The sequence below is a fragment of the Aythya marila genome (assembly GCF_965140915.1).
Source record: "Aythya marila genome assembly, chromosome: 1".
Taxonomy (NCBI): domain Eukaryota; kingdom Metazoa; phylum Chordata; class Aves; order Anseriformes; family Anatidae; genus Aythya; species Aythya marila.
This window is the reverse complement of record NC_139042.1, coordinates 26429178-26438384: the sequence shown is the minus strand read 5'-3', so window position 1 is coordinate 26438384 and position 9207 is coordinate 26429178. Positions and strand designations below refer to the sequence as shown.

General features: G+C 38.9%; 1 long non-coding RNA gene across 1 annotated transcript; it reads right to left on the bottom strand.

The window, feature by feature from the left end:
- Positions 1-1930: 1930 nt before the first annotated feature.
- Positions 1931-6342, bottom strand: LOC309877474. Its single transcript, XR_014317367.1, has 3 exons — positions 6266-6342; positions 2224-2292; positions 1931-2007 (listed from the first exon to the last, which is right to left on the bottom strand). It is a non-coding gene; the product is annotated as an uncharacterized lncRNA (long non-coding RNA).
- Positions 6343-9207: the final 2865 nt, after the last annotated feature.

The window sequence follows — 9207 nt, the reverse complement described above, 5'->3', positions numbered from 1 at the left end:
ATATGCAAAACTTCTATACAATAAAATCCAATAACTTTTATACACTAAAAGTACTCTGCTTTGCTTCAGTTAGTTTTCTTTCTCTTAATTGCCTTCCTCATACATTTTTTTCTTTCTTATGCCGTTCCAGAAAGTTACAATAAAGAAGGAATTTAGCATTTATTTTAAAGTCAGATTTCAACTTTATATTCTAACATAATAAAAGCGAATTTTACAGTACTTAAGATTTTGTAATACTCAGTTATACTTTGATGGCTAAGCCCCCTCCCCCAACCTGTCACTGACACAAATAATGAGAGGTTCCCATGGTGATTTTCACTGGAATCATATGTAATCTCTAATTTCTACAAGAAGATATTAAATATTTGCCAAGAGAGACTGGGTAGCTGATTTTCTAATTGTGCTGCCTTTTGTAAAGAAAGAAGTATAATTCTACCATTCTTTCTATTCAAAAGTACAATTCCACTGTTTTAAATTAAACAAGATGTTATTTTATTACAAAATAAAAGCACAAAAATCTGTAGTAAAGAAAAGAATCTAGAAGTGATGGTGGTCAGCAGATCAGACGACTTTACACGTGATATAATCAGAAACAAAACACATTTCCAAATATTTTGTCATACAACACTTTGAATTTCTCTATACAATTTGCTTTCAAAACTTTCCTCCTCCCAATGGCAATTCAGTGAATTTGGCAAGAGTTTTGTCCCCAGTTTCTGTTAGGATGTGATTTTGAGCACTGGTGAAAACTGGGACCTTCTGACTCACCCCTGTAAAAAATTGTAGTTGCCCTGAAATCAAGGTTAATTTATATCAGCTGACATCCTGAGCAGCCGTGGTCATTCTTCACATTGACAATTTACTGGGATTTTGGGCAGCAAAGGGGAAAATAAAGTGTCAAGTATAGGCAGCCAGGATAAACAGTAAACAAGAGTCAAATATTTGAAGTGCAGTCATGAAAACAGGAGAAAGTGTCTTCCTTGCACAATGCTGCAACCAAGAACAAGAAAAAAAAATCAGAAAACACAGATTAAAAAAAAAAAAAAAAAAAGAAAAAGAAAAATAAAATAACCTGACAAATTTTGAAGGGTATGGAAAACAGTCAACTGATGTCTATTCACCTCATGGTTTTAAAATTCTTAAATTCTTTTGATAAGTAAGGAGATTAGAAAGCATATTCTAAGAAAATATTGAGGCTCTAACTCTTATTTTATGACTTCAGAGATTCTTTTCTCTTCCAGTACTTGTGAGTGATGTCCCATCTCCCTTGAAGTCCAGGGCAAACTACCTACTGAGGTCAAGAAATCACATCATGTGGGATTTAAAACAGTCATCTGCAGAACTGTTGGGAAACCTGTGTCTGAAACCTTTTAACTTGATATAGAAAAGTATCTATGATAAATATATTCCTTTGCCTTCATGTAAACTGCTCTCCTGATTGAAATCGCTCTGATTTATTTCAGTGACCTCACACATACATAGACTTTAAACACCTTTTCTTTCAAAAGCACCATGAATCTAAACTAGCACACTGTATATGCATTCCTACGTGGTTCAGCTTATGTGGGCCATACAGAAGACTGGAGTCTTAAAACAGGCTTCAACTAAAACATTACTGACTTCATCAAATTTCCTGTGGAATGACATGATTCGTCAATTATAAAACTTCAGGTCTATGGCTAGGACTAGATTAATACCCAATGTGATTGACAAGCCTGACTGTCTCACAAACTCCACATTTTTATTTTATTTTATTATTTTTTTTTCGGCAGGGCTCATGTCAGAGGACCCTCAGGTGAGGGGTTAGTGCTTGTGTTGCAGCTCACATTGGGATGACATAGCCTCAGCATTATGTAACGGTGGTTGTGTGAACAGTGCCAAGGGTGTGGTTGACAGGAGATGGATGGATGGTCATCCCATACCTTTAATCTGACATCCTGGGTAAGTTCCTGAGATGGTCAGTTTTTCCCAGTGTCATCCCAGTGTCTGTGTGCTCCCACCTTCATCCTAAAAAGATAAATCCCAATATTTGGCTTCCTTTTTCATGGGCTCTAATGCACAATAACTTTTGCTGTTTTTCCTCAGAGTACAAAACACATTGGGGTAGCTTTATTTCCTGTGGTCCTCCCACCGAACAAAACAGATGTTTTGAGAGAAGTTCCATGAGAAGGACACACTGAATATTTATGTTGCCAGGGATCTGTGAAGGACATATGTACTTACTGCTCTGCTTGATTTGTCCTGATTATGACAGCCTGCAGGAAGCAAGCGCCAAGACACAGTTGAATTTGCCTGCATAGGACAGAAACAGACAGTATAATGCGTTTGCTTCCAAAGTGAAAAAGTGTGCCTCAGGCCTGACAGTTACTTCACACCGTGAGAGAGTAGCAGGTACGGCCTTGCCTCTCTCTCATTTGTCTGGCCATGCTCCTTCAGCTGACAAAGCACTGCTCTGATGGCTGCCCAAGCAGCCTCCATGCTGGCACCCAAGGAGCACAGCTGCAGAGCCTGTGAAGAGCTCATTCCCTGCAAATACCACCCAGATAGGCCAAAACCAATTATGGCTGATGGGCATCAATGCACTTTAACATGAAAGAAGCTTTACTGGTGTAAGATTACATAATGCGTAATATATGCCCAAACACATGTCCACCGAACTGTCATGATGGATTTCAATTTGAGCAAAAGCCTGCGGTTGTTTGAATTAAGTAATAACGTGCTTTGTTTTTTTTTTTTTTTTTTTTTTTTGAAAGAAAGAAAGAAAGAAAGAAAGAAAGAAAGAAAGAAAGAAAGAAAGAAAGAAAGAAAGAAAAGGAAGGAAGGAAGGAAGGAAGGAAGGAAGGAAGGAAGGAAGGAAGGAAGGAAGGAAGGAAGGAAGGAAGGAAGGAAGGAAGGAAGGAAGGAAGGAAGGAAAAGAAACACAGAGAATGCAAACAGATAGAACTGACACAGACCTTTTTCATGGTACATGCCCAATAAATTTTATCGGTTTTGCAGAATTCACTCTGTTTTTTACTGTTATCTAAGATAACACAGCTGACCCAAGTATCTAAGGCATTTTCTTTGCTGTGGCCTGAGAAATGTGCATAGCATACCATTCAAGAGCCTATTATTAAAAAAAAAAAAAAAAAAAAAGTACTATTACTATATGTAAAATGTTGCATTTAAGATGAAGACAATTCCAACCTAATACTAGGAAATTCCTTCATGTAAATCACCCTGAATTTAGTAAAAGCAATAGAAAATTTATGATCATTAGCAGTTCACCAAACTGTAGAAGAAAATATTCCTTTTAATTAGGGTCTTAGATGCTGCAGTGTAAAAATGCATACTCTATAGCAAGTAAGACAGGTAAGGTTAAAAAAAAAAAAAAAAAAAAAAAGGAATCTATATACTTATAAATATTGAAAGACCTAGGTACTCAGTAGCTTTCATTATCAATTCCCATGTTATATGAGCTTCTGCTGTACTAAGCTTCAGAATGCTAATGGCAATTGTCATTGTCCAGTTGCTGGATTCAGCACTAAAGATGTCTAGTGGATTAAAAGATTTATCTCTGACAAACAACTGAAGGGTCATGGGTGGTCCTGAATGTTGTTAACTGGAATAAAGTCCCTGTCATTCTTATTTCCCCCCCCCCCTTTTTTTTTTTAATAAATAATTTATTTATCAATTAACCTCTTCCAGTCCAATCCTAGATGGAAGCACTGCTGTATGCTCTTACTATTGACACATTGTGGTATGCTGTTGGTCAAATCCAGATTTGTGCCTTATATTTTATTGTATATCTTGCTAAAAGCACAAATGTAACAACTAGCCTGCTTTCCGGTTGAGAAAGTTTATTCGTATGGTCATAAGTGTGCTATGCCACTACCCTCCAACACCAAAAAGCAGCCCTGTTAGCACAGGCAAAGTTAAAAATAAAGACCTTGTGTGTAATTAAAACCATGAATTATGCCATCAGAGAGCTTTTGAGGTGACCCTTGTTTTACGGCTGAAGGAACACAGGGCAAATGCACCTTTGCATGGCTATCAGATGAAGTCACCTGAAGTAAGCAAGACGACAGCAATGCCTTTTACCTCAGCCTTGTATATATTTAAAAACAAACAAACAAACAAAAAAACAAAAAAAACAAACAAAAACCAAAAAACAGAATAAGTATTTCTTAATTCAGATTTATGTGATATTCCCTCATCAGAAAAACTTTGTATATATGAATTATTTAAAACTTGATGGCATTATGAAGGGAGGTAACACTCTGTGGTCTCCATTCCTATTCCTATCCTAGACATGCTGGAGAAAGGAGCACTCCATTGTCCAGTCCTCCAAAGACAAAAGCAATTGTTTATAGAAGTGTGAATTATGGTGGTAAGTTAATTTCCAGTGGTAAGTTAATTTCCAGTGACAGTGGGTCTGTGAACTGCAGGATTACCTAATCTGATTTGTGGGAGTCTTACTGGTCCAAGACTGAACAAAGAACAGAATCCTGTTTCCCTCTTGGGGTGTGCAACCATGAGACATCAGTGCTTCTCATCACGTTTGTGAGAGGCACATGTGCCTTCCTCAGTAGGGGTGCCATGTGGACATCACCCCAGAAAGCAGGGAGTCTTAGGGCAGGAGTCATGCTGCATTGCTCCTCTCTTATTTATCACCAGAAAGCTGCAATTCTTCCTCCTCCTTTCCCCAGCATGTTTGAAACCACTCTACTCTTCTGGGATAGGGTTGATATCCTGACACTTTCTGTCTACCCTTTAATGGGGAAAGGTTATACAGACTTTCAAAGATTTTGCACTTATTACTGTTTATGTCCCCCAAATGACAACAAATGAGTACCCTGGAACTGCAGTGTCACTGTAAAAAGTTGCACAGATCTGTCATTCTCTGTGCCATGGGGAGGCTTATTATGGTCACTGGAAACATCTTTGTGTTTGCGACAACACTGAATGGAATTGAGAAATTGCTTTTTCACCTCAAAAATTAATTGGGAAGTGCTAGTGCAGTCACTGCAACCCTGATCTCTACTACAGGAATGCTCTCAAGTGATCCCTTTCCACAGGGTTCAAAAATGCATTTCAGCCCACTTGTAATGAGCATTTGCTGCTTGTTCTAGGCTGTGTTTCATATTGTGCAGTAATTTTTGACAGTATGAAGGTACAAAGCAGCAGAAACTTGGCTGGTCTCCTGAACTGATCCTCTGATCTGACAGATCTTTCTATCTATTGATTTCAGTTAGAGTACATGTTTTCATTTTGTCTCCTGTCTAAAGTCTCTACAGATCTTACTTACCAAATATAAATGTGACATCCTAAGTGATTGGGGCTGAAAAGATTTTGTAAAATACATTTTCCTTTTAAAAAATGATATACTATAGCTTATTAAAAGATACTACATTACTACGGGAGAGCAATGAGTCTCTTTCCTTAAAGACATGATTTTAAACAGAAGAGAGAAGGTAATGACGCTGCTTTTGAGGTAGAACAAAAGAGGCATCTTTAGATTTTAAGCCAGGTTCTCTATTAATGTAAATCAGAACGATTCCAGGGAGGATAGTAGAATTCTGCAGATTTATGACTGTAAGAATCTGTCGCACAGTGGTGAGTGACTGAAGAGACAGCCATCTCTCAGCAAAAAGAAAACATGAGGATCACAAAGCATCTAATATGTATTCAAGAGGGATTGCTAAAAAGTAAAAGGGCAATAACATATGTCCTGTGCTGGAAACAAGGAAGAATGATGCAAGTGAAAGAGAGAGAGGAGGATGAAAAAGATTACAGTCAATCAGAAGTTGCAGAGTAAAGATGATAAGGGCGGCAAAAAGTCAAGCTGGGCTGAAGCCAGATGAATGATACAACAAGAATAAGAATGTAACCTGCTTATAAAGCTGGGGAAGATGTTTTGCATAGAAACAATGTTCTTTTTGGAACATTTTACTTCCTTAAAGTTTTTCAAGTTAAGAACAATTAAAAAATACTTCATGGAATTGAAGTTTTGTAGTTTTTCCCTAGTTAGAATTCTGGAACATTTTACGTTTCATATTACACCTAACTCAATATGTACTTTATGTATGAAATCCAAGGGAAGACACACACACACACACAAAAATTAAACGAAGTAAGAAATGAGAAAAAAACAAACAAGCAAACAATAGAATTTGTTTAACATGTTTAACAAGAATTTGTTTAACAGTCCTTAACATGGAGTGATGACCTTCAGACAAGGAGATATTAGTACCATTATGTGTATTGTAGAATTTATTCTTTTTACCTGCTAGTTTTGCTGAAATCACTAGGAATAAGCATATCGTCAGAAAAAGTGAGTTACTTCAGTGAGCACACAGTCCAGCCTGTAGGGAGAAAATAAATACCAGATTGGACCTAAAATGCCCCAGAATTACATAGACTACACATCAGTATAGAAGCCCTGGGCCAAAGTGACATCATTTATCTCACACTTGGAGAATGAGCCTATGCAGTTCCTAATGTCAGACCATTGCTGACACCAAAATGAACGCAAGACTTAGCAAAATTAGTAATTGTATCTGTTACCATTTTCTCAAGGGTCAGAGACTTTGCAGTGTAACCCGTGTGTTATAGATCAAATGTAATTATTCAGGGGGTTTAGATACAGTGAACTCTGTTGTGGTTCCCTACTTTACCCCAGGGCTATAAAGGGGTTCGTTTTCTTATTGTAGCTCACTGTTTTTGTCTTTATCACATTCATAATTTCATAGAATCATAGTATGGGTTGGGTTGGAAGGGATCACTCAGCCCCAACCCCCTGCTATGGGCAGGGACACCTCGCACCAGCCCAGGTTGCCCAAAGCCCCATCCAGCCCGGCCTTGAACACCTCCAGGGACGGGGCATCCACAGCTTCTCTGGGCAACCTGTGCCAGTGCCTCACCACCCTCTGAGTGAATAATTTCTTCCCTATATCTAATCTAAATCTACCCTCTTTTAGTTTAAAGCAGTTCCCCCTATCACTCTCTGCCTGAGTAAAAAGTTGCTGTCTTTTTTATGACCTCCATTAAAGTACTGAAAGGCCGCAGTGATGTCTCCCCAGAGCCTTCTCGTCTCCAGGCTGAATATCCCCAGCTGTCTGTCTGTCTTCATAGGAGAGGTGCTCCAGCCCTCTGATCATATTCATTCATTTTCATATGCTTCATATTTTGAAAAGAAGAGTGAAAACCTCCCTTGATTCCCATGCTCCCCTCTTTGAAGCAGTGATTACAGACTCAGACCTCTGAGGGTTCTCCTTGTCATCGCTCTTGCAGTTTCTGTCTTCCCTCTCATCTCTGATTCTTTGACGTTATCACAAGTCAGCCTGTTGCTGTACACATTGCTGTATACCAAACTGAAACCTCTGTGCCATGATCTTTATCAATCCATATCACCGCTTTTGCTATTTTTACCTAGTAGGCCAGTTGCTCTTCTTTTGGGTTTTGTTTAATGTCATGAACACTATGGGAGCATGTGTAAAGGGCACGGCTGGTAGATGCACTCAAACAGGGCAGAAGGAAGCATAGCCTACAGAACACATTGCAGTTCTGACCTTGGCTCTCTGCCTCTGAGCTTTCAGATATATATACTTTTAATTAATCCTAGAAACGGAGAAAACTGACTGAGGAGAGATTTGTTCTAGTCCCAATCCTCAGAGAAGACCATCAGAACCTATGTACTCCTCAGGAACTGGCCTGAATGCCAAGATTTTTTTTTGTCCTGTGAAGCAGCATTGGTGTCAGGACCTGAATTTTAATTAGGTGTTAGGCTGATGAACTGAACTACAGTTAAACGACAGATATTATTTGCGCAGCTTGAAAATTCCAGCTTTTATTATGTTTCTTTTGGAATGCAATAATATGTATAATATGCAATAATAATAATAAGTATATATATTTTTTTTTTCCTGCACGTTTTTAAAGTATATATGTATATTTTTTGTCTCAAACTTCCTCTATCAGTTGGTGCAATGAAAAATGTAATTACATCTACGCAATTTGAGCTGGTGCATAGCATGCACATGGAATGTCCTAGATAATGAGAATGCAGTCTTTTCAAAGTCTGATAAAATACTGTTATCTGGAGGGTTTCTTTGTAACACTGCACCTGTTATTTGTCCCAACATAGCATATTTATTTCAGTTTGTTAAATCAACCTATTTCACCATGTCTGGATTCTGTTCACTGCTTGTGCACCCTGGCATGGGACCTAGGAAAGCCTGTGTCTTTCAGATAATTTTTTTGAGGGGAAAATAGCATTGCAATCCATGGGAAACACACTCTTTAGAGGAGTTATAAGCTGCAGATTTCCAGGTCATTGCTTTAAGTCCATTAAATATTATTAGAAACAGACTCTTTTTTTTTTTTTTTTTTTTTTTTTTTCTTTGTTATTCCATTGGTTTTTGGATGCAACTTTACTGAAGTAGCAAATTAACACAACCATCAAACTCGAGCCAAGCAGCACAGAATAAAACTTTCAAAACCTGTATTTGGACAAGTGGAGTCAAAAAAAAAAAAAAAAAAAAAGAGATTTTAAAACATCATGCAAAGCTGGAATCAGCCCTGTGAAATCCTGGGCAGATGGTGCTTATTTACTGAATCCAGCTCTGCAGCCATATACTGGAGCTGGCTGGGAAACCTGAAATGTGAAGCTGTTGAATTATTTTTCCCCAGGAATGTATCCATCACAGTGAAAGATCCCCACTCTGAACTAGATTGGTTGAGCGGGACACTGCGGTGGGAAGTTAGAGACTTGGGGTAAAAGCCCCCAGCCCGGGTCTGGAGCAGGATTTAACCCTTTCAATTCTACAGACATTTCAATATTTGACCTTAGTGATAGCCAGCCACAGTTAGGGATGTCTCCCTGCTTCTGTCCCCTCCTGCTTTCCTCAAGCCCTCCCATCCTCACAGTTTTCTCCTTTGTCTTAAGCTGCTATCCCACACTGTGCTCCCTGGGCTCTCTTGTAAGCCTTGCTTAAGCCATAGCACTTGCCATTGCACCGATGTCCACACATCCCAAGCTCTGCTTCCTCCCAGTGCTATCTCCTCATCTTCCTCTGATCTCTGTCACTATTCCACCCCCTTGGGCAGCTCCGCGGGCCACCAGTGCTTCTTGCAGAAAACTTGGCTTTGCCAGGAGGTTAAACTAAGGGGCCTGGCAGAGCTGGGTGAGTCAAGCTTTGCTCTATGCCTCCCCTTTATTACTGGTGT